Genomic DNA, 24,895 nt, shown 5'->3' with positions numbered 1-24,895 from the left:
GTTTGTTCTAAAGGTATTTAATCTGAAGCTAACGTAGCTAACAGATTTCCTGTTTGTTCTAAAGGTATTTAATCTGAAGCTAACGTAACATTGGGACCCGTAATACTAACGTCTATTAGCATACAATTGACATCACTGTTAGCCATAGTACAATTCATATTCAGGATTTGAACAAATGTTGGGTTGAAACCCAGGGGGCTAATCACTAAACTAACATGCTAATACGAAGCTAACATGCTAATATACACACTTACACACTTTGTGAGGAAAAGGTCCCCACACTGCAGTACCGTGTGTAAGGAAAACCAACCTTGTGGGGACCGGGCCTATAAGGAGGCTGTTTGCTATTGATTACAATGTTCGTTACCATGGAAACCAGGAGTCGGTCCCAACGGGAAAAATCATAACAATATGTCAGGTTTCGGTCCCCACCAGGATAGAAAAGCTCACACACACTCACACACACACACAGTGCCACACACACACCTGTATTTAGTACTGTGTCATGTGATCATGTACTGACAGTTAGACATAAAATGAACTCAGACATGAACCTAACCTCGTTCAGTCACCTTTGAACTGGTTTATGATTTAATATCCAGTATCATGCTGCTAGTGAAGTCCATTAATAAACCTTTATTTCAGGTTAATGATGAACAGGTAATAAACAGTCTGAAACCTTTATAACTGTATCACACACATACTGATGAAAACATCTTTTCATTATAATATTCAGTGTTTGAACCAAAGTAAGAGCTGCAGCAATATGAACCAAAGTTTACCTTTCATTCACTGTCTTTATATTACATCAATATTAAATAAATGTCACATTATTAAGCTATAAAGTTCATCAGTGAGGACAGAGAGGAGTTAAGTAGTAATCTGTAATCTCATGCTGACTGAAAACAGAGTTACTGTCCATAACAGAGAGAGAGAGTGTGTGTGAGAAACATCTGCTGTCAGACCTCTTTGTCACATTGAGCCAGTTTGTGACAGTAAGGTCTATAAACACATGACATTTAGGGTCACACAGCAGCATCCATAGCTGTCTCTGTGAGCTGATGCTGATGTGACTCTAGCAACATCTGTCCAGGTAACATGACGAGCTGTTGCTGCTCTGACTGGATATAGTAGACTTGGAAGAAGAGGAACATTTAAAATGATGAAGAGCTTTTCAAAGTCTGTTTAATAGAAGTGAAAAGTGATCTGATCCCCAAAGAAACAGCAACAGGAAGTGTTTCCCTCTAGTCTTCAAACCATCCAAAAGCTTCCTGCAGAAACATTTTCATTGTCTTCTCCTAAACCTCTGTAATATATAAAGCTTTATGTTTGTTCAGTAGTGTTCAGGACTCCTACGACGGCTCTGAAGAAATCATGAGGCTCATTGTGAGCTTTGTGAAAGTGATTTGTTGGACACTGCAGCTCAAAGTGCCAACAGCATGAAAGTGTCAGATGAGTGTATTTAGTATTGAAGTGACTGAGCTGCTCTCCTCCAGTCAGAGCTGTGTGTGTTTGTCATGTGACTGAGAGGAATGAAGAGAAATGATGTGTTGTTGTGTTTGTGTGAAGGTGTTTCTCTGCTATGGATCAGAGTGAGGACAGAGAGGAGGGAGTCCCTCCCTCTAAAAGCTCTCTGTGTGGGGAACATGACAGCCAGACCAAAGCTCAGAGGTGAGATGAGGATCTCTAACTGTCCATCACTGTTCTCCACTCACATCACTCCACCATCATTATTCACACTCAAAGCTCTGTGTGTGTTGTGTTGAAGGACAAAGAAGCAGCTCAGACCTGAACCTGAACCTGAACCTGGACCTGAACCTGGACCTGGACCTGAACCCAGCTGTGTGTCCATGAAGAGTGATCGGTCCATGGGGTACCCTATACATTTTAAATCTGGACAACCAGCTGATGGAAGGTAAGAATGTAAAGCTGTAAAGACTGAACAGACTTTCCTCCAGCTGATCAGATGTAAACTGTAACTGACAGTAAACGTTATGCTAGAAATGAACACACCACAGCACCAGCTTTAAAAAAGGAACTTGTGCCTCCATTATTCACTGGAGGGACTTTATATGAACACACTGGCCCTGGTGTTACAGCCATGCTGAGGATGTTTCATTATCTGCCAAGTATTGAGGATCAAAGCCGTTGATAATGTTGAACATATGATGCAGCTTCTGTTGTTCTACTCTGAGCTGTACTGGCAGCAGTCCTACACTTCTGAATCCATCACAACCAACATGAGTTAAAGAGGAAACATTTCATTAATACTGAATCATATTATTTTATACCAGCTGCAGTTTGATCCTGAATTTAGATGTTAAACCACTGAACCAATCAGAACATCAGAATCAAACTGATGCTGTACCAATGAGGACATGAGAAGTTTCTACAGAAAAGTCAAAAACCTTCATTTGTGAAACAGGAAGTGACGTTTTACCTCAGACATGACACCTGCCTACTTTCTCACTTACACACACCTCAATGTCATGTTCATACTGGGAGCTGCCCAGTTCAACCAGTCTGATACAAGCAGACACTGAGCAGCTCCACTGCAGCAGCTGCAGGTTGTAGCTGCCTTGCTCCAGGGCACTTCAGCAGTGTACAGTGAGGGAGGGAGAGCTGTATGGAGGTTTGTTCAGAGCTGTTGGGACTAAACCAAACTGATGAAGCCAAACACTGAGCTGAAAGCTACAAACAGACTGAGCTGTTGATTCTCAGTGGGATCAGCAGGACTAGTAAAGCTTCACCACTACAGGGAGTCATCTGATTCTCTGTTCACATCCAAATATCACTTGATGGACCTTTAGCTTGTGTTTGTCTCTGTGTGGACAGACATAATGTGAGCTCATTCTTCATGATTCCTCCACAGAGTGGACCAGGAGAGCTCAGAGGTTCCCAGTGGTCAGTCTGCCCAGCAGCATCAAACACACTTGGACTCCATATTTATGGTCTGTACATGTACAACAACTACTTTTACATCTATTGTGTTCACAATCATCTCCATGCTGCACTTTGTAGACCAGTGGATTGTCAGTGTGTCCAACATGGATCTGATGTTTGCTTCATGATGTTAGTTTGATTGTGTCATTCATATATTATTCTGTTCCAGCTGCTGGAGAACAACATTGTCACTTTTGTGAAGAACGAGCTGAAGAAGATGCAGAAGGTTCTGAGTCCAGATTACCCAGAATGCTTAGAGAGTCAGAGGGAGGATGAGGAGGTGTTGGACGGTGAGGAGGAAGAGCAGAGGAGGAGAAGCAGAGAGGCATTTCTGAAGATCACACTGCACTTCCTGAGGAGAATGAATCAGGAGGAGCTGGCTAAGCGTCTGCAGAGCAGTAAGAGGATTTCTATAAACATTTAACATGATGGATAAATGAGACATTTACTGAAGTCTCAAGAGATGGAGGAAAATATGTTTATATTCTTTTCTGTGTTTGTTCATTCAGGAACTCGTGCTGCAAAGTGTCGACGTAAACTCAAGTCTAACCTGGAGAAGAAGTTCCAGTGTGTGTTTGAGGGGATCGCTAAAGCAGGAAACCCAACCCTTCTGAATCAGATCTACACACCGCTCTACATCACAGAGGGAGGGACTGCAGAGGTCAATGATGAACATGAGATCAGACAGATTGAAACAGCATCCAGGAAACCAGACAGACCAGAAACAACAATCAGACAAGAAGACATCTTTAAAGCCTCACCTGGAAGAGATGAACCAATCAGAACAGTGATGACAAAGGGAGTGGCTGGCATTGGGAAAACAGTCTTAACACAGAAGTTCACTCTGGACTGGGCTGAAGACAAAGCCAATCAGGACATACACTTCACATTTCCATTCACTTTCAGAGAGCTGAATGTGCTGAAAGAGAAAAAGTACAGCTTGGTGGAACTTGTTCATCACTTCTTTACTGAAACCAAAGAAGCAGGAATCTGCAGGTTTGAAGAGTTCCAGGTTGTGTTCATCTTTGACGGTCTGGATGAGTGTCGACTTCCTCTGGACTTCCACAACACTGAGATCCTGACTGATGTTACAGAGTCCACCTCAGTGGATGTGCTGCTGACAAACCTCATCAGGGGGAAACTGCTTCCCTCTGCTCGCCTCTGGATAACCACACGACCTGCAGCAGCCAATCAGATCCCTCCTGAGTGTGTCGGCATGGTGACAGAGGTCAGAGGGTTCACTGACCCACAGAAGGAGGAGTACTTCAGGAAGAGATTCAGAGATGAGGAGCAGGCCAGAACCATCATCTCCCACATCAAGACATCACGAAGCCTCCACATCATGTGCCACATCCCAGTCTTCTGCTGGATCACTGCTACAGTTCTGGAGGATGTGTTGAAAAGCAGAGAGGGAGGAGAGCTGCCCAAGACCCTGACTGAGATGTACATCCACTTCCTGGTGGTTCAGACTAAGCTGAAGAACATCAAGTATGATGGAGGAGCTGAGACAGATCCACACTGGAGTCCAGAGAGCAGGAAGATGATTAAGTCTCTGGGAAAACTGGCTTTTGAGCAGCTACAGAAAGGCAACCTGATCTTCTATGAATCAGACCTGACAGAGTGTGGCATCGATATCAGATCAGCCTCAGTGTACTCAGGAGTGTTCACACAGGTCTTTAAAGAGGAGAGTGGTCTGTACCAGGACAAAGTGTTCTGCTTCATCCATCTGAGCCTTCAGGAGCTTCTGGCTGCTCTTCATGTCCATCTGACATTCATCAAGTCTGGAGTCAATCTGCTGGAAGAAGAACAAACGACATCCTGGTGGTCTAAAGTCTTTAAAGACAAACCTGAACCAACACATCTCTACCAGAGTGCTGTGTACGAGGCCTTGAAGAGTCCAAATGGACACCTGGACTTGTTCCTCCGCTTCCTCCTGGGTCTTTCACTGCAGACCAATCAGACTCTCCTACGAGGTCTGCTGAGACAGACAGGAAGTAGCTCACAGACCAATCAGGAAACAGTCGAGTACATCAAGAAGAAGATCAGTGGGAATCTTTCTGCAGAGAGAAGCATCAATCTGTTCCACTGTCTGAATGAACTGAATGATCGTTCTCTAGTGGAGGAGATCCAACAGTCCCTGAGATCAGGAAGTCTGTCCACAGATAAACTGTCTCCTGCTCAGTGGTCAGCTCTGGTCTTCATCTTACTGTCATCAGAAAAAGATCTGGACGTGTTTGACCTGAAGAAATACTCTGCTTCAGAGGAGGTTCTTCTGAGGCTTCTGCCAGTGGTCAAAGCCTCCAACAAAGCTCTGTAAGTACAGAGAGTTATTGATTTATTGATTGATGAGATATTTGCAGAGGTGAGAAAAATAAATGATTGATTAAATATTTTTCTGAATGTATTCTCCAGACTGACTGACTGTAACCTCTCAGAGAGAAGCTGTGCAGCTCTGTCCTCAGTTCTCAGCTCCCAGTCCTCTAGTCTGAGAGATCTGGACCTGAGTAACAACAACCTGCAGGATTCAGGAGTGGAGCAGCTTTCTGCTGGACTGGAGAGTCCACACTGTGGACTGGAAACTCTCAGGTCAGATCAAGTTATACTTTGTATTTCAAGTATTTTTCTCAAGTATGAGGTTCAGCTTTTCTAATGTCAGGAAGTTTTTCACCAGGTCTTTATTTTCACAGGAAATAAAATGTTAGGATTTTCCAGTTTATCTTTCCTTGATGCAGATTTATAAACAAAAGAAACTGATCTTTACTTTTATATCATGTGATTGAGATATTTACGTCTGTTTATCACAGATACTGATGTATTTAACTTGTCTCTCCAGGCTGAGTGACTGTAACCTCTCAGAGAGAAGCTGTGCAGCTCTGTCCTCAGTTCTCAGCTCCCAGTCCTCTAGTCTGAGAGATCTGGACCTGAGTAACAACAACCTGCAGGATTCAGGAGTGAAGCAGCTTTCTGCTGGGCTGGAGAGTCCACACTGTGGACTGGAGACTCTCAGGTCAGATCAAGTTACACTTTGTCTTTGAAGTATTTTTCTCAAGTATTAGGTTCAGCTTTTCTAATGTCAGGATTTCAGATTCACAGAAGTTTTTCACCAGGTCTTTATTTTCACAGGAAATAAAATGTTAGGATTTTCCAGTTTATCTTTCCTTGATACAGCTTTATAAACTAAAGAAACTGATTTTCACTTTTATATCATGTGATTGAGATATTTACGTCTGTTTATCACAGATACTGATGTATTTAACTTGTCTCTCCAGGTTGAGTGTCTGTAACCTATCAGAGAGAAGCTGTTCAGCTCTGTCCTCAGTTCTCAGCTCCCAGTCCTCTAATCTGAGAGATCTGGACCTGAGTAACAACAACCTGCAGGATTCAGGAGTGAAGCATCTTTCTGCTGGACTGGAGAGTCCACACTGTGGACTGGAAACTCTCAGGTCAGGATTCATCAACCTGTTCAACAGATCATCATTTAAACTGTGATTTATATAAGGAGATAAACACCTGGACATTTTCTCTACTCAGATTATCTTCAGCACGTGTTTAGACCCTGTGAATAACTTTCTATTAATATATATTTATTAGTTTTGTTGTGTCTCTGCTGTTGGAACCTGAAATACCAGAGAGGAGTTTAACTGTGTAACTGGCTCAAAGTAAAACACACAGACAGTTATTCAATGAACAGGTTTTGGTAACAGTTGTAGTTTCTTTTAATCTCAGAACAGTATCTGTGCTGGGATGATAGTGATTGTTACTCACCATGGTGATATGACACTTCACCTCAGCTGTTATCTGGTTAACCACCATTTAATTCTTCTTTGGTTTCAAACAAACTGAAAAACTGGATGATCACTGAAACTGAATTAAGGAGTCAGAAATGTTGGCTTTCTGTTATTTTACTGTTATTTCCACAGTGTTCAGTCCTTATTTGCACATTAGTTGTGATTCCTGTTCTGTATTCAACTGTGAGCATCTGAGACGGAGTCATTTAGCTCTGTGACGTGTTGGAGGTTTGATGTTCATACAAACTGTAGTCAGAGTCTGTCACCTGCAGCTCTTCATCTAATCAGCTCACTGTGCCTGCTTTTTATTGAGTATTATTTTATTTACATCTATTTTTAGCAGTGAAGAGTTAGCAGTTGCTAACATCATGTTGACTAAGGTTACAGGAAGCTGGAAGTTCTTCACAATAAAAGCTTTACAGTGGAATGTGGTATGAAGTTAAACTGTAAAGATGACAGAAACACATTGGTGATGACAGTAATAAACACAGGAGCTTCCAGTCCTGCAGTGATCTCAGATCATGTGACATGTGTGTTGTTTTGTGTCTTCAGTGTGTCAGGATGTCTGATCACAGAGGAAGGCTGTGCTTCTCTGGCCTCAGCTCTGAGGTCCAACCCCTCCCATCTGAGAGAGCTGGACCTGAGATACAATCATCCAGGAGACTCAGGAGAGAAGATCCTGTCTGCTGGACTGAAGAATCCACACTGGAGACTGGACACTCTCAGGTATGCACAGACAGGTAGACACAGACAGGTGGACACTCTCAGGTAGACACGGACAGGTGGACACTCTCAGGTACGGACAGACAGATGTACACTCTCAGATATGGACAGACAGGTAGACACTCTTAGGTACAAACAGACAGGTGGACACTCTCAAGTATGGACAGACAGATGGACACTCTCAGGTATGGACAGGCAGATGGACACTCTCAGGTATGGACAGACAGGCGGACACTCTCAGGTATGGACAGACAGATGGACACTCTCAGGTACGGACAGACAGATGGACACTCTCAGGTATGGACAGATGGACACTCTTAGGTATGGACAGACAGATGGACACTCTTAGGTATGGACAGACAGGTGGACACTCTCAGGTATGGACAGACAGGTGGACACTCTTAGGTATGGACAGACAGGTGGACAGACAGGTGGACAGACAGGTAGACAGACAGGTGGACAGACAGATGTTTGACTCTCTCTCCTCCTTTCAGGCTGCAGCCTGCTGGAGAACGATGGTTGACACCAGGTCCTTGGAGATGTAAGTGTGTTTTCATTCATCAAACTGTGACATCACTCATTCACATCCTGCTGAGGATGAAGATGATGACATCATCAATAACTGCAGCTGTATTGTGTCTCGTTCTCTCCATCAGATGCCTGTGAACTGGAACTGGATCCAAACACAATGCACAGAAAACTCAAACTGTCTGATAACAACAGGAAGGTGACACGTGTGGAAGAGGATCAGTCATATCCTGATCATCCAGACAGATTTGTCTACTGTCTTCAGCTGCTGTGTAGAAATGATCTGACTGGTCGCTGTTACTGGGAGGTCGAGTGGAGAGGAGGAGTTAATATATCAGTGAGTTACAGAAGAATCAACAGGAAAGGGTACAGTTATGACTGCAGGTTTGGAAGGAACGATCAGTCCTGGAGTCTGATCTGCTCTGCTGCTGGTTACTCTGTCTGGCACAATAACAGAGAAACACGCATCTCCTCCTCCTCCTCCTCCTACTCCTCCTCTGTCTCTAACAGAGTAGCAGTGTATGTGGACTGTCCTGCTGGCACTCTGTCCTTCTACAGAGTCTCCTCTGACACACTGATCCACCTCCACACCTTCAACACCACATTCACTGGACCTCTGTGTGCTGGGTTTGGGTTCTACTCATATGGTTCCTCAGTGTCTCTGCAGACAGACGGTTCAGTGTCTCTGTGTGGTCTGTAGGACAGACAGTCTGCAGACAGACGGTTCAGTGTCTCTGTGTGGTCTGTAGGACAGACAGTCTGCAGACAGACGGTTCAGTCTGAACAGGATCACACACACAGCTGATATTTATGATCATTGTTATTTAGTATGCAGAGAATCATTGTAGTGTAATTATAATGTAGTTTGTGTAATGAATCATTTCTAGTCCAGAATGAAGGACTGACAGTAGGAAGAGTCGTCATGTTTTATGTTAATGTCTGAACTACATTAAAGGCTCTGGTCATGTGACATGTTGACCAATCAGAGTCTCTGATTGGTTGTTGAGATGAACTGATGTCACTCTGTGTCTTACAATAAAAACGGTTTCATCTTCAACCAAAACAGTTTCATGTTTTATTTCATCTTTGTGTTAATAGTTAATAATTATTCATTTATTGTCCAGCCTGCTGTTTCACATCCTTCAAGCCCGGAGACCACTGCACACTATGTTTGAGCACGCCTATCATCCCATCTCCAGAAACCGGCACACCCTACTGTCCACCTCCAGAACCCAACCCCCCCCCCCCCCACCTTTGACCACTAGTGCTGCCATTTTTGCCCCCCTCACCTCCCCTTCCTCCGTGACCCTTCCCATACTCTCCCTCTGGTCACATCGCTCTCCAACTCCCTCATTACATCATCCCAACAAACAACTCGTGAATCTGTCCAACCTCCGTTCACTTCCCCAGTGCTCACAACCAGTCACACAGCAACGTCACCTGAAAGTGGCTCTGCTTACCACTCGCTCACTCAACAATAAAAGCCTTATTCTCAATGAGTTTATAACGGACAGTAAACTGGATTTCCTCTCTGCCTCACTGAAACCCGGCACAAACCCTTGGACTATTTCTCACTAAACCAGACCACACCCCCACGGCTTCACATACATTGAAAAAGCTCACTCTGGGGGGGGGGTGTTGCTGCTGTTTATAGAGAGGACATTATAATAACTTCCATCTTCATCCCCGCCACTCACTCATTATTGCCTTTAAACTCTCTGGTCCCTCTCCTTTAGTCATTGCTGTCATTTACCCCCCCCCCCCCCCCAAGCCAAACTCCTCCTTTCTCTTCGACTTCTCTGATTTTCTGACCCAGCTATGTGCCATCTCACCTTCTGCTTTCCTCCTGGGCGATTTATCGACAACTCCAACTGCAAACCTGCCCCTGAGTTCCTGGATCTGCTGCAATGCCTCAATTTCAACAGTTTGTATTGTGAAGGTATTTATTTACACACACAGTAACACACACATACACACACACACAGTAATACACACATACACACACACACACACACACACACAGTAACACACACATACACACACACAGACACACAGTAACACACACACACAGTAACAAACACATACACACACACACAGTAACACACACACAGTAACACAGTAAAACACAGTAACACACACACACACACACACAGAGTAACACACACACAGTGACACACACAGTAACACACACACATACACATACACACAGTAACTCACACACATACACACACACACAGTAACACACACAGTAACACACACAGTAACACACACACAGTTTGTCCTGAAGGTGGCGCCAGAGGAAAACTCTGTTTATTTATTTAGTTATTAACTATTATTAAAGTTCGTTTGTGTGTAATTCATAAATAAATGAGAATAAAAGTTTCTATATTTAAATTATATGTGAAATCATCACAAACTGCATAGAATCTATTACTCATGATTATAGTAAAGATGCTTTTATTTTGAAGTGATTTGTGTTCATTAGATCAACTTTCACTGGACTGAAGTGAACTTTCCTTTATTGAACTCTGAGTTCTGTTAGTGACACAAACATCCTGCAGTTAGTGTTTGTACCAGCAGATGGCGCCACTTCTCCATCCAGCCTCCTCTCTCTCTCTCTCTCTCTCTCTCTCTCTCTCTCTCTCTGCTCATTTCCTGTTTAGTTTACTTCCTCATGTGTGCTCTATGTGAAGCAGCTTCTTTTCTCCTTCTGAAGGTATTTATTATAACTTTATTCAGTTTGTATTGTGAAGGTATTTATTATAACTTTATTCAGTTTGTATTGTGAAGGTATTTATTATAACTTTATTCAGTTTGTATTGTGACAGTTTTCACAGTTTGACTCTTGAATGACTCTTTGTTCATCTTGTTAGTTTAGTTCCAGTAGAAACAGCAGAAATCTGTAGTTCTGAACTCTACTAACAGTCAACAGATCAACAGGAAGTGTTCCTCCATTTTAAAGTGTCTGATAACAGCTGACAGTACTGAGTCAGTGTTCATCAATAACTTCACACATTGTAATCTGTTACAGTTACTGATGATTACAAAGGAGGTAATTCATTTAGATTTGGCTTCTAGAGACTGGAACAGAGGCGGGGGGGTGGGGGGCATAATATGTTAATATATAATAAGCTAATATATAATATGACTGTAGTGCTGTGGATGTAAATCAGTCAGTATGAAGGGCTTCAGGTAACTGGAGGTTCTTCTTCTCAGTGTTTATTCAGAGGTCAGATGAAGTATTATGAGTTTAGAGGATCTTTCTTCACACTGAATGTCACTAATTAGTCTTATTGCTGCTCTGAACCTATTGAGCCTTCTGGAGCTGCAGAGCTGTCATTAATAATTAAAATCATAACAGAGATACAGTTCACATGTGTCCATAAAACACACTTCCTGCTGCTGCATCACAATAAAACAGAAAGTCTATCAGTCTGTCTTTACATATAACGGAGAAGCTCCTCTCTAGTAAATCCTCTATTTTCCTCCTGAATCACAGCAACATGAACATCAGAGATCAGATCAGATTATTGTTCTCAGATAGATGTGATGATCTTCCAGCTGTTCTCTTTGTGTTTCCTCTACAGATGAAGGTAGAACGTCTCTGTGAGCTGATGTGAATCCAGCAGCATCTGTCCAGGTAACATGATGAGCTGCTGCTGCTCTGACTGGATATAGTAGACTTGGAAGAAGAGGAACATTTAAAATGATGAAGAGCTTTTTGAAGTCTGTTTAATAGAAGTGAAAAGTGATCTGATCCCCAAAGAAACAGCAACAAGAAGTGTTTCCCTCTAGTCTTCAAACCATCCAAAAGCTTCCTGCAGAAACATTTTCACTGTCTTCTCCTAAACCTCTGTAATACATAAAGCTTTATGTTTGATTTGACTTTCTGTGTCATATTTAAACTGTTCAGGACTCGTACAACGGCTCTGAACCCGTCACTGAGAGGAATGAAGAGAAATGATGTGTTGTTGTGTTTGTGTGAAGGTGTTTCTCTGCTATGGATCAGTGTGAGGACAGAGAGGAGGGAGTCCCTCCCTCTAAAAGCTCTCTGTGTGGGGAACATGACAGCCAGACCAAAGCTCAGAGGTGAGATGAGGATCTCTAACTGTCCATCACTGTTCTCCACTCACATCACTCCACCATCATTATTCATACTTAAAGCTCTGTGTGTGTTGTGTTGAAGGACAAAGAAGCAGCACAGACCTGAACCTGGACCTGGACCCAGCTGTGTGTCCATGAAGAGCGACTGGTCCATGGGGAAACTTATAAATTTTAAATCTGGACAACCAGCTGATGGAAGGTAAGAATGTAAAGCTGTAAAGACTGAACAGACTTTCCTCCAGCTGATCAGATGTAAACTGTAACTGACAGTAAACGTTATGCTAGAAATGAACTGGTTTATATGACGTGTTGTTCGACCTCGTCAGTGAAAAGCCGGCCGTCATAGAGAGGGAGGAGACGTGATCATCATTTAAATATGGAGATAACACATCACATGCTCACACAGTGATGGTCCAATATTATTCCTAAATATGAGACAAAATATCATCAAACTTCATTATGAAAGATTTTCAGTGTATTTGTTCTTGACGTCTTTGTTCCAAACAGGATTGACTGACTTTAACCCAAATGTATTGAAAGCGTGTTATCTGTGAGCCACTCTCTGACACTTTCTGATTCTTTACTAAGAGTTGTGAGTTTCACTGACATCATTCCCAGATAGCAGAAATGCAGAATGATCACAGCAGCTGTCAGATCATTTATATACATAAGAAATAAAACAGAAGCGTGCAGCACCTCACATGTAATATCCTGAGGTTCTGATAAAACCACTTCAACATCACACACTTCTTCCTGTAAGAAATAAACCATTTTACAGCAGTGTGTCCAAACACCATGCACTTTGTCCCAGCTGGCTCTAGGCCATGACAAACAAGGGAGATGCATAACAAAACATATTTATTTAACACAATAGTAAGGATAACTTAGAAAATACAATAACATGAGGTGTGGAAGTCAGTAAGATCGGTGGTGTAGGATGTGCATGCATGGTAAGTATAGTGAGTGTGGATGTTGTATGGTGCATAAAAGAAAACCATAAGATCTCAAACTAAAGCTGCTGCGTCACCCGGGACGACAGGCGTCTGTCTGCAAGGAAAGAGAGAGAGAGAGAGACAATGAATGACACATTGCTTACATAGTAAACCAGATCACCAGGCCCAGGTGCCTCCAGTTATCAGATTACCAGGCTGGCCCAACCCACTGCCAACCAGCAACCCACTGGCAAACACCAGCAGGGGTCGCCACAACTGTAACTATGACAACAGCACTGAATGATTCACTGTGTCAGAGGCTTTCTGCAGGTCAGCATCATTTCCTCCATCAAGGATTTGACTTATAAATCAAACACATGAATAAGACAGGAGCCAGTAGACTGAAGCTCATTCAACAAACTGAGTCTGACCAAATACTCAACCTGCTCAAAAACAAGACGTTCAAACACCTCAGACATGACACCTGCCTACTTTCTCACTTACACACACCTCAATGCCATGTTCATACTGGGAACTGCCCAGTTCAACCAGTCTGATACAAGCAGACACTGAGCAGCTCCACTGCAGCAGCTGCAGGTTGTAGCTGCCTTGCTCCAGGGCACTTCAGCAGTGTACAGTGAGGGAGGGAGAGCTGTATGGAGGTTTGTTCAGAGCTATTGGGACTAAACCAAACTGACTGATGAAGCCAAACACTGAGCTGAAAGCTACAAACAGACCGAGCTGTTGATTCTCAGTGGGATCAGCAGGACTAGTAAAGCTTCACCACTACAGAGAGTCATCTGATTCTCTGTTCACATCCAAATATCACTTGATGGACCTTTAGCTTGTGTTTGTCTCTGTGTGGACAGACATAATGTGAGCTCATTCTTCATGATTCCTCCACAGAGTGGACCAGGAGAGCTCAGAGGTTCCCAGTGGTCAGTCTGCCCAGCAGCATCAAACACACCTGGACTCCATATTTATGGTCTGTACATGTACAACAACTACTTCTACATCTATTGTGTTCACTATCATCTCCATGCTGCACTTTGTAGACCAGTGGATTGTCAGTGTGTCCAACATGGATCTGATGTTTGCTTCATGATGTTAGTTTGATTGTGTCATTCATATATTATTCTGTTCCAGCTGCTGGAGGACAACATCGTCACTTTTGTGAAGAACGAGCTGAAGAAGATGCAGAAGCTTCTGAGTCCAGATGACCCAGAATGCTTAGAGAGTCAGAGTGAGGATGAGGAAGTGTTGGACGGTGAGGAGGAAGAGCAGAGGAGGAGCAGCAGAGAGGCATTTCTGAAGATCACACTGCACTTCCTAAGGAGAATGAAGCAGAAGGAGCTGGCTGAGCATCTGCAGAGCAGTAAGAGGATTTGAACAGATTTAACATGATGGTCTCAAGAGATGGAGGGAAATATGTTTATATTCTTTTTCTGTTTGTTCATTCAGGAGCTCGTGCTGGCAGGTGCCGACGTAAACTCAAGTCTAACCTGCAGAAGAAGTTCCAGTGTCTGTTTGAGGGGATCGCTAAAGCAGGAAACCCAACCCTTCTGAATCAGATCTACACACCGCTCTACATCACAGAGGGAGGGACTGCAGAGGTCAATGATGAACATGAGGTCAGACAGATTGAAACAGCATCCAGGAAACCAGACAGACCAGAAACAACAATCAGACAAGAAGACATCTTTAAAGCCTCACCTGGAAGAGATGAACCAATCAGAACAGTGATGACAAAGGGAGTGGCTGGCATTGGGAAAACAGTCTTAACACAGAAGTTCACTCTGGACTGGGCTGAAGACAAAGCCAACCAGGACATAGACTTCACATTTCCATTCACTTTCAGAGAGCTGAATGTGCTGAAAGAGAAAAAGTACAGCTTGGTGGAACTTGTTCATCACTTCTTTACTGAAACCAAAGAAGCAGGAATCTGCAGGTTTGAAGAGTTCCAGGTTGTGTTCATCTTTGACGGTCTGGATGAGTGTCGACTTCCTCTGGACTTCCACAACACTGAGATCCTGACTGATGTTACAGAGTCCACCTCAGTGGATGTGCTGCTGACAAACCTCATCAGGGGGAAACTGCTTCCCTCCGCTCGCCTCTGGATAACCACACGACCTGCAGCAGCCAATCAGATCCCTCTTGAGTGTGTCGACATGGTGACAGAGGTCAGAGGGTTCACTGACCCACAGAAGGTGGAGTACTTCAGGAAGAGATTCAGAGATGAGGAGCAGGCCAGCACCATCATCTCCCACATCAAGACATCACGAAGCCTCCACATCATGTGCCACATCCCAGTCTTCTGCTGGATCACTGCTACAGTTCTGGAGGATGTGTTGAAAAGCAGAGAGGGAGGAGAGCTGCCCAAGACCCTGACTGAGATGTACATCCACTTCCTGGTGGTTCAGGCTAAACTGAAGAAGATCAAGTATGATGGAGGAGCTGAGACAGATCCGCACTGGAGTCCAGAGAGCAGGAAGATGATTGAGTCTCTGGGAAAACTGGCTTTTGAGCAGCTGCAGAAAGGCAACCTGATCTTCTATGAATCAGACCTGACAGAATGTGGCTTCGATGTCGGATCAGCCTCAGTGTGCTCAGGAGTGTTCACACAGGTCTTTAAAGAGGAGAGAGGGCTGTACCAGGACAAGGTGTTCTGCTTCGTCCATCTGAGCCTTCAGGAGTTTCTGGCTGCTCTTCATGTCCATCTGACATTCATCAACTCTGGAGTCAATCTGCTGGAAGAACAACAAACAACATCCAGGTGGTCTAAAGTCTTTAAAGACAAATCAACACATCTCTACCGGAGTGCTGTGGACGAGGCCTTAAAGAGTCCAAATGGACACCTGGACTTGTTCCTCCGCTTCCTCCTGGGTCTTTCACTGCCGACCAATCAGACTCTCCTACGAGGTCTGATGACACAGACAGGAAGTAGCTCACAGACCAATCAGAAAACAGTCAAGTACATCAAGAAGAAGATCAGGAAGAATGTGTCTGCAGAGAGAAGCATCAATCTGTTCCACTGTCTGAATGAACTGAATGATCGTTCTCTAGTGGAGGAGATCCAACAGTACCTGAGATCAGGAAGTCTCTCCACAGATAAACTGTCTCCTGCTCAGTGGTCAGCTCTGGTCTTCATCTTACTGTCATCAGAAAAAGATCTGGACGTGTTTGACCTGAAGAAATACTCTGCTTCAGAGGAGGCTCTTCTGAGGCTGCTGCCAGTGGTCAAAGCCTCCAACAAAGCTCTGTAAGTACACACAGAACTATCCAGATTAATGGAGTTTCATCTTTGCTCAATGAAGAAAAGTAATGTTTGCAATTCTTTTGTTCTGCTGATTCTTCTCCAGGTTGAGTGACTGTAACCTCTCAGAGAGAAGCTGTGCAGCTCTGTCCTCAGTTCTCAGCTCCCAGTCCTCTAGTCTGAGAGATCTGGACCTGAGTAACAACAACCTGCAGGATTCAGGAGTGAAGCAGCTTTCTGCTGGACTGGAGAGTCCACACTGTGGACTGGAAACTCTCAGGTCAGGATTCATCAACTTGTTCAACTGATCATCATTTAAACTGTGATTTATATGAGGAGATAAACACCTGGACATTTTCTTTACTCAGATTATGTTCAGCATGTGTTTAGACCCTGTGAATAACTTTCTATTAATATATATTTATTAGTTTTGTTGTGTCTCTGCTGTTGGAACCTTAAATACCAGAGAAGAGTTTAACTGTGTAACTGGCTCAAAGTAAAACACACAGACAGTTATTCAGTGAACAGGTTTTGGTAACAGTTGTAGTTTCTTTTAATCTCAGAGCAGTATCTGTGCTGGGATGATAGTGATTATTACTCACCATGGTGATATGACACTTCACCTCAGCTGTTATCTGGTTAACCACCATTTAATTTTTTCTTTAGTTTCAAACAACCTTAAAACTGGATGATCACTGAAACTGAATGAAGGAGTCAGAAATGTTTGCTTTCTGTTATTTTACTGTTATTTCCACAGTGTTCAGTCCTTATTTGCACATTAGTTGTGATTCCCGTTCTGTATTCAACTGTGAGCATCTGAGACGGAGTCATTTAGCTCTGTGACGTGTTGGAGGTTTGATGTTCATACAAACTGTAGTCAGAGTCTGTCACCTGCAGCTCTTCATCTAATCAGCTCACTGTGGCTGCTTTTTATTTGACTATTATTTTATTAACATCTATTTTTAGCAGTGAAGAATTAGCAGTCGCTAACATCATGTTGACTAAGGTTACAGGAAGTTGGAAGTACTTCACAATAAAAGCTTTACAGTGGAATGTGGTATGAAGTTAAACTGTAAAGATGACAGAAACACATTGGTGATGACAGTAATAAACACAGGAGCTTCCAGTCCTGCAGTGATCTCAGATCATGTGACATGTGTGTTGTTTTGTGTGTGTTCAGTCTGTCAGGATGTCTGATCACAGAGGAAGGCTGTGCTTCTCTGGCCTCAGCTCTGAGTGCCAACCCCTCCCATCTGAGAGAGCTGGACCTGAGATACAATCATCCAGGAGACTCAGGAGAGAAGATCCTGTCTGCTGGACTGGAGGATCCACACTGGAGACTGGACACTCTCAGGTATGAACAGACAGGTGGACACTCTCAGGTATAGACAGACAGGTGGACACTCTCAGGTATGAACATACAGATGGACACTCTCAGGTATGGACAGACAGGTGGACACTCTCAGGTAGAGACAGACAGATGGACACTCTCAGGTATGGACAGACAGATGGACACTCTCAGGTATGGACAGACAGGTGGACACTCTCAGGTATGGACAGACAGGTGGACACTCTCAGGTATGGACAGGTGGACACTCACAGGTATAGACAGACAGGTGGACATTCTCAAGTATGGACAGACAGGTGGACACTCTTAGATATGGACAGACAAATGGGCACTCTCAGTTATGGACAGGTGGACACTCTCAGGTATGGACAGACAGATGGACACTCTTAGGTATGGACAGACAGATGGACACTCTCAAGTATGGACAGACAGATGGACACTCTTAGGTATGGACAGACAGGTGGACACTCTCAGGTATGGACAGACAGGTGGACAGACAGATGTTTGACTCTCTCCTCCTTTCAGGCTGCAGCCTGCTGGAGAACGATGGTTGACACCAGGTCCTTGGAGATGTAAGTGTGTTTTCATTCATCAAACTGTGACATCACTCATTCACATCCTGCTGATGATGAAGATGATGACATCATCAATAACTGCAGCTGTATTGTGTCTCGTTCTCTCCATCAGATGCCTGTGAACTGGAACTGGATCCAAACACAATGAACGGATACCTCAAACTGTCTGATAACAACAGGAAGGTGACACGTGTGAAGGAGGATCAGCCATATCCTGATCATCCAGACAGATTTGACACCTACGTTCAGCTGCTGAGTAGAAATGTTCTGACTGGTCGCTGTTACTGGGAGGTCGAGTGGAGAGGAGACGTTTATATAGCAGTGAGTTACAGAAGAATCAACAGGAAAGGAAACGGTATTGACTGTGTGTTTGGAAGGAACGATCAGTCCTGGAGTCTGGACTGCTCTGATGATGGTTGTTACTATGTTTGGCACAATGACAGCAGAACATTAATCTCCTCCTCCTCCTCCTCCTCCTCCTCCTCCTCCTCCTCCTCCTCTGTCTCTAACAGAGTAGCAGTGTATGTGGACTGTCCTGCTGGCACTCTGTCCTTCTACAGAGTCTCCTCTGACACACTGATCCACCTCCACACCTTCAACACCACATTCACTGGACCTCTGTGTGCTGGGTTTACAGTCTGCTCTGGTTCCTCAGTGTCTCTGTAGGACAGACAGTCTGCAGACAGACGGTTCAGTGTCTCTGTGTCCTCTGTAGGACAGACAGTCTGCAGACAGACGGTTCAGTCTGAACAGGATCACACACACTTTATTGTACAGGACAGTAGAGATAGACAGGAAACAGGCAGAGAGAGGGGGAATGACACGCAGGTGCTCTACCCGCTGAGCTATGCTCAACCCCACACAGCTGATATTTATGATCATTGTTATTTAGTATGCAGAGAATCATTGTACTGTAATTATAATGTAGTTTGTGTAATGAATCATTTCTAGTCCAGAATGAAGGACTGACAGTAGGAAGAGTCGTCATGTTTTATGTTAATGTCTGAACTACATTAAAGGCTCTGGTCATGTGACATGTTGACCAATCAGAGTCTCTGATTGGTTGTTGAGATGAGCTGATGTCATTCTGTGTCTTACAATAAAAACTGTTTCATCTTCAACCAAAACAGTTTCATGTTTTATTTCATCTTTGTGTTAATAGTTAATAATTATTCATTTATTGTCCAGCCTGCTGTTTCACATCCTTCAAGCCCGGAGACCACTGTACACTATGTTTGAGCACGCCAAGTTAGCCGCAGCACGCCGAAGCCGACTTGCTTACCGGGCAAGTTCAGTGTGTCAGGATGTCTGATCACAGAGGAAGGCTGTGCTTCTCTGGCCTCAGCTCTGAGGTCCAACCCCTCCCATCTGAGAGAGCTGGACCTGAGCTACAATCATCCAGGAGACTCAGGAGAGAAGATCCTGTCTGCTGGACTGAAGGATCCACACTGAAGACTGGACACTCTCAGGTATGGACAGTATGCCTGACCCTGGCCACATGTCGAACTCTGTCTTTTGCCCCTTTCCTTGCCAGATGTGTGATATTGCTTAAGTGGAAGAATGCAGCCTCAACCCCTCCCACACTCAGTGGCTGAGAGATATTATGTCCTGTCTTAATCTTGAAAAAATACACGACTCCATCCATAACTCCAAAGAAAGATTTCAGAGGGTGTGGGGCCTTTTTTGAAACACTTCAATAATCTCTAGACCAGCTAGAGGCTTGTTCTTGAGCCTGCATTTTGTCTAAACTTATGACAGTAACATCACATGTAAAATATTCTCTCTCCTACATCTAACCCATCAATGGATCTATTACCTGCTACACTTGTTTTTGTGCATATATACATATACGGGTATATATGTGTGGACATGCTTGTATGTATGTGCTTACATATGTATTCTGTTCTCTTTACTCATCTCATTATTCTCCTCCAATTGAACCTGACCTCCAGCTACCACCTGTACCACTCCAGGAATGAAATACAACTGATTATTTTGTTTACCTTTCTATGTACAGCTTGGCTTGTTAAAGATGCTAGGGAGGGTTAAGATATGGTTCTATGCACCAATCCTGTCATAATTTTGTATATTGTGAAAAAATCACCAGTCGATGTCACAGTCCACCCCACTGACATCCCCATGGCTGAGGCTGTTTGTGGAGCCAGACTGCATCCTAGCCGTGACGTGGCAGCGCAGCGGCTCCCCCGCCTCCACCCGCTGTGTTGTCCCCTCCTCCTCGCTTCGGCCACTGGAGGAGCTGAATCACAGCCCGGCAGCCGCAGCACCATGCTTGGTGGCAGCCGCCGCGGATATCCCATCTTCCGCCAAAGCTGCCACTGCTGCCCCATCTAACAAGGCTATGAATCAGGCACCCACCCATTGTTCGGCACTTAAGGTTTGCCAACGCCATCACACACACCTACTCCGGAGCCACGACCGCCAACATCCTGGAAAACTTCCCGGGTCTCCTGAAGTCAGCCCCCCCAACAATTACTAAAGTAATCGTTCACTGTGGCTCAGACGACACTGCAGGCAGTCGGAACTGACAAAAGCTCATTTTATTCACCTTTTTAATCTCCTTAACAACTGTGGAAAGTCTGTTGTTATCTCTGGCCCACTCCCCACACTTGGTCATGGCGCTGGTAGTTTTAGCAGGATTCTTTACCTCCACACCTGGCTCCAGTCTGCCTGCACAGCACACAACATTGGTTTTATTCATAACTTCAACTTGTTCTGGGAGCGACCCTCCTTTTACTGACGAGACGGTCTTCACCTGAACATGCTGGGGTGCCACATGCTCGCCTCCACCTTCCAGCACGCTGTACATTACGCACATGACAGACTATCAATGTTTACACTCCACACACTGCCATCTCCCTCCCACTTCACGCCCTACAGGACCTTCTCAGAGTACCTCCTCCTGCCACAACTCCCCCTACAGGCCCTATCTGTCATTGCCACCATCACCATATCAGCCTATCATCCCTTCTCCAGAAACCGGCCCATCTTTGACCTCTAGTGCTGCCATTTTTGCCCCCCCTCACCTCCCCTTCCTCTGTGACCCTTCCCATACTCTCCCTCTGGTCACATCGCTCTCCAACTCCCTCGTTACATCATCCCAACAAACAACTCGTGAATCTGTCCAACCTCCGTTCACTTCCCCAGTGCTCAGGGGGTGTTGCTGCTGTTTATAGAAAGGACATTATAATAACTTCCATCTTCATCCCCGCCTCTCACTCATTATTGCCTTTTAACTCTCTGGTCCCTCTCCTTTAGTCATTGCTGTCATTTATCCCCCCCCCCCAAGCCAAACTCCTCCTTTCTCTCCGACTTCTCTGATTGTCTGACCCAGCTATGTGCCATCTCACCTTCTGCTTTCCTCCTGGGCGATTTATCGACAACTCCAACTGCAAACCTGCCCCTGAGTTCCTGGATCTGCTGCAATGCCTCAATTTCAACAGTTTGTATTGTGAAGGTATTTATTTACACACACACACACACACACAGTAACACACACACAGTAACACACACATACACACACAGTAACACACACATACACACACACAGTAACACACACACACACACAGTAATACACACATACACACACACAGTAACACACACACAGTAACTCATTTACTCTCTTTTATTTTGAAGTGATTTGTGTTCATTAGATCAACTTTCACTGGACTGAAGTGAACTTTCCTTTATTGAACTCTGTAGTTCTGTTAGTGACACAAACATCCTGCAGTTAGTGTTTGTACCAGCAGATGGCGCCACTTCTCCATCCAGCCTCCTCTCTCTCTCTCTCTCTCTCTCTCTCTCTCTCTCTCTCTCTCTCTCTCTGCTCATTTCCTGTTTAGTTTACTTCCTCATGTGTGCTCTATGTGAAGCAGCTTCTTTTCTCCTTCTGAAGGTATTTATTATAACTTTATTCAGTTTGTATTGTGAAGGTATTTATTATAACTTTATTCAGTTTGTATTGTGAAGGTATTTATTATAACTTTATTCAGTTTGTATTGTGAAGGTATTTATTATAACTTTATTCAGTTTGTATTGTGAAGGTATTTATTATAACTTTATTCAGTTTGTATTGTGAAGGTATTTATTATAACTTTATTCAGTTTGTATTGTGACAGTTTTCACAGTTTGACTCTTGAATGACTCTTTGTTCATCTTGTTAGTTTAGTTCCAGTAGAAACAGCAGAAATCTGTAGTTATGAACTCTACTAACAGTCAACAGATCAACAGGAAGTGTTCCTCCATTTTAAAGTGTCTGATAACAGCTGACAGTACTGAGTCAGTGTTCATCAATAACTTCACACATTGTAATCTGTTACAGTTACTGATGATTACAAAGGAGGTCATTCATTTAGATTTGGCTTCTAGAGACTGGAACAGAGGCGGGGGGGTGGGGGGCATAATATGTTAATATATAATAAGCTAATATATAATATGACTGTAGTGCTGTGGATGTAAATCAGTCAGTATAAAGGGCTTCAGGTAACTGGAGGTTCTTCTTCTCAGTGTTTATTCAGAGGTCTGATGAAGTATTATGAGTTTAGAGGATCTTTCTTCACACTGAATGTCACTAATTAGTCTTATTGCTGCTCTGAACCTATTGAGCCTTCTGGAGCTGCAGAGCTGTCATTAATAATTAAAATCATAACAGAGATACAGTTCACATGTGTCCATAACGCGTACTTCCTGCTGCTGCATCACGATAAAACAGAAAGTCTATCAGTCTATCTTTACATATAACTGAGAAGCTCCTCTCTAGTAAATCCTTCATTTTCCTCCTGAATCACAGCAACATGAACATCAGAGATCAGATCAGATTATTGTTCTCAGATAGATGTGATGATCTTCCAGCTGTTCTCTCTGTGTTTCCTCTACAGATGAAGGTAGAACGTCTCTGTGAGCTGATGTGAATCCAGCAGCATCTGTCCAGGTAACATGACGAGCTGCTGCTGCTCTGACTGGATATATAGTAGACTTGGAAGAAGAGGAACATTTAAAATGATGAAGAGCTTTTCAAAGTCTGTTTAATAGAAGTGAAGGGTTAGTGAACCCGAGCCCTAACCCTAACCCTAACCCTAACCCAAAAAAACAGGAAGTGTTTCCCTCTAGTCTTCAAACCATCTAAAAGCTTCCTGTAGAAACATTTTCATTGCGTTCTCCTAAACCTGTATCGTAACTGTTCAGTTACGACGGCTCTGAACTCGTCACTTAAGAACACGTGTTGGTTGCATGAGGCTCATTGTGAGCTTTGTGAAAGTGATTTGTTGGACACTGCAGCTCAAAGTGCCAACAGCATGAAAGTGTCAGATGAGTGTATTTAGTATTGAAGTGACTGAGCTGCTCTCCTCCAGTCAGAGCTGTGTGTGTTTGTCATGTGACTGAGAGGAATGAAGAGAAATGATGTGTTGTTGTGTTTGTGTGAAGGTGTTTCTCTGCTATGGATCAGTGTGAGGACAGAGAGGAGGGAGTCCCTCCCTCTAAAAGCTCTCTGTGTGGGGAACATGACAGCCAGACCAAAGCTCAGAGGTGAGATGAGGATCTCTAACTGTCCATCACTGTTCTCCACTCACATCACTCCACCATCATTATTCACACTCAAAGCTCTGTGTGTGTTGTGTTGAAGGACAGAGAAGCAGCTCAGATCAGACTCTGCTGGACCTGAACGTGTACCTGAACCTGAACCTGAACCCAGCTGTGTGTCCATGAAGAGTGACCGGTCCATGGGGTACCCTATACATTTTAAATCTGGACAACCGGCTCATAGAAGGTAAGAATGTTTTCATTTCTTTTAAGATTTATTGTCTCTCTGTCAGAGAGAGAGAGAGATGAATGACCTGCAGCATTGGTCCCTGCTGGATTTGAACCAGGGACGCTGTGACTATGTGGTATGCTCTCTAACCACCAGGGCGCGCCACAGCTTCATTTCTATCCAACATGCACATTTATCAGAGCTGTTGTTGTTTCAGGATCCAGCAGAGACCAGACTCTCCTGGACCTGAACCTGGACCTGGACCTGAACCCAGCTGTCTGTCCATGAAGAGCGACCGGTCATATAACTTTTTCATTGATTTTAAAGGAGGACGTCCATCAGCTGATCAGATGTAAGCTGTAACTGACAGTAAACGTTATGTTAGAAATGAACTGATTTATATGACGTGTTGTCCGACCTCGTCAGTGAAAAGCCGGCCGTCATAGAGAGGGAGGAGACGTGATCATCATTTAAATATGGAGATAACACATCACATGTTCACACAGTGATGGTCCAATATTATATGAGACAAAATATCATCAAACTTCATTATAAAAGATTTTCAGTGTATTTGTTCTTGACGTCTTTGTTCCAAACAGGATTGACTGGCTTTAACCCAAATGTATTGAAAGCGTGTTATCTATGAGCCACTCTCTGACACTTTCTGATTCTTTACTAAGAGTTATGAGTTTCACTGACATCATTCCCAGAGAGCAGAAATACAGAATGATCACAGCAGCTGTCAGATCATTTATATACATAAGAAATAAAATAGAAGCATGCAGCACCTCACATGTAATATCCTGAGGTTCTGATAAAACCACTTCAACATCACACACTTTACTTCTTCCTGGAAGAAATAAACCATCTTACAGTACTGTAACTATGACAACAGCACTGAATGACTCACTGTGTCAAAGGCTTTCTGCAGGTC

General features: G+C 43.8%; 3 long non-coding RNA genes across 3 annotated transcripts; all 3 read left to right on the top strand.

Annotated features, from left to right (window-relative positions):
• Positions 1 to 1,053: 1,053 nt before the first annotated feature.
• Positions 1,054 to 1,846, top strand: LOC128374479 (uncharacterized). The gene is made up of 3 exons (XR_008322997.1): positions 1,054 to 1,093; positions 1,570 to 1,671; positions 1,769 to 1,846. It is a non-coding gene; the product is annotated as an uncharacterized LOC128374479 (long non-coding RNA).
• A 10,396-nt stretch (positions 1,847 to 12,242) lies between these two features.
• On the top strand, positions 12,243 to 14,275 carry LOC128374477 (uncharacterized). The gene is made up of 3 exons (XR_008322995.1): positions 12,243 to 12,285; positions 13,925 to 14,003; positions 14,165 to 14,275. It is a non-coding gene; the product is annotated as an uncharacterized LOC128374477 (long non-coding RNA).
• Positions 14,276 to 23,088: 8,813 nt separating this feature from the next.
• On the top strand, positions 23,089 to 23,848 carry LOC128374475 (uncharacterized). Its single transcript, XR_008322993.1, has 3 exons — positions 23,089 to 23,142; positions 23,637 to 23,738; positions 23,836 to 23,848. It is a non-coding gene; the product is annotated as an uncharacterized LOC128374475 (long non-coding RNA).
• The last annotated feature ends 1,047 nt before the right edge of the window (positions 23,849 to 24,895 follow it).

This window comes from Scomber japonicus, chromosome 15, assembly GCF_027409825.1.
Source record: "Scomber japonicus isolate fScoJap1 chromosome 15, fScoJap1.pri, whole genome shotgun sequence".
NCBI classification, from domain to species: domain Eukaryota; kingdom Metazoa; phylum Chordata; class Actinopteri; order Scombriformes; family Scombridae; genus Scomber; species Scomber japonicus.
Note: the sequence above shows the minus strand (reverse complement) of the source record. Positions and strands in the feature narration are given on the sequence as shown.